The sequence below is a fragment of the Girardinichthys multiradiatus genome, unplaced genomic scaffold, assembly GCF_021462225.1.
Source record: "Girardinichthys multiradiatus isolate DD_20200921_A unplaced genomic scaffold, DD_fGirMul_XY1 scaffold_25, whole genome shotgun sequence".
NCBI classification, from domain to species: domain Eukaryota; kingdom Metazoa; phylum Chordata; class Actinopteri; order Cyprinodontiformes; family Goodeidae; genus Girardinichthys; species Girardinichthys multiradiatus.
Window position 1 is genome coordinate 437,350 of NW_025917678.1, and position 1,441 is coordinate 438,790.

The window sequence follows — 1,441 nt, forward strand, 5'->3', positions numbered from 1 at the left end:
CGTCCCATCGGGAGGAGGCCCAGGGGACGACCAAGGACACGCTGGAGAGACTATGTCTCTCGGCTGGCCTGGGAACGCCTTGGGCTCCCCCTGGAGGAACTGGAGGAGGTGTCTGGAGAGAAGGACGTCTGGGCGTCTCTGCTGAGTCTGCTGCCCCCGTGACCCGGTCCCGGATAAGCGGAAGACGACGAGTACAAGTACCAGTACGAGTTTCTATTCTGTGTCAAACTGGTCTGTTTAATTCAGGAACATAGACCAGTCTGACAGAGAATGGATTTCATTTAAATCTTTCACCATAAAAGTAGGAGAAAATAAATCGAAAACTTACTTTAAAAACATAAAAGACTAAAACATGTGAACAAAACTAAAATCAAACCCACTTTAGACAGGATTTTAAAGATAAAATAAATATATATTTTATACATAAATAGAACACAAACATATTTTACAGCAAAGCAACAAAACATTTTCCAGAGTTTCTAAAAGTAACTGAATAAACAGACCAGGGATCAGAAACCTTTAGAAACAACCTTTTCTAGCCTCAGTCCTGCTGAACAAACGTTTCTGGAGCCACAAAAAGCTACAAGAGATGTTCAGATGTTTCAGAGAAGAGATCGTTGCTGAAGTACAAACATGGACAAGGAGAGAAGAAGACAGCAGAGGCCCTGAATGTTGCTGGAGATTCAGCTGGAAGCAAAGTTCACAAGTTAGAAGTTAAAGGAACATCATCTCTGACCCTGAGGGAAGATCTGGAAGAATTAGGAGGATCATTAATTATATAACCTGGTGCATCAGTGATGTTTATGGTCTGAATACTAACAACCTCTCCTTCTTTCTCTGATCTTTCAGCTCATCATTCACAGCAGGAAGAGAATACAAGTTGGTCCTCAATTTAGATTTAGAGAAATCCAGCAGAACCTCGATTTATCACAGCTGGTAAAGCAGAACCTGAATGATTTTAGTCATTGTGATGCTTGCTGTTGTTGTCACTAAACACTTAAATAATCCATCTTGTTCTGACCAGTCCACCACTCCTCCTCCCAGTTAGACTTCTTCCACACAAGCAGCTTGATTCACCTCGTCACCATTAGTGACCAGAAACCAGGAACTATGGTAGTGATGATGAAAACACAGACTCTGGTCTGTTCCTCTCTCACAGTGCTGCTATTCTTCACAGCCAGGAACCTGAGGAGCAACTTCCTGGTTTGTGAAATTTTCCACACAAACACAAAACATTTGTAAATGGAGGCAGGAGGAATCACATACCTACATGCAGACTAACAGCAGAGCAGCAGCCTTTATTTGTGGATTATTTACTACTTTATGACTTTGCTTATTTTTACATTTCTTAGTTTGGATTCTCAAATAACTAACAGATCTTCTTCTTCAGTCTGGTAACTGATTTCTATCAACACATGTTATTAGTAACCTTAAAGCTTCA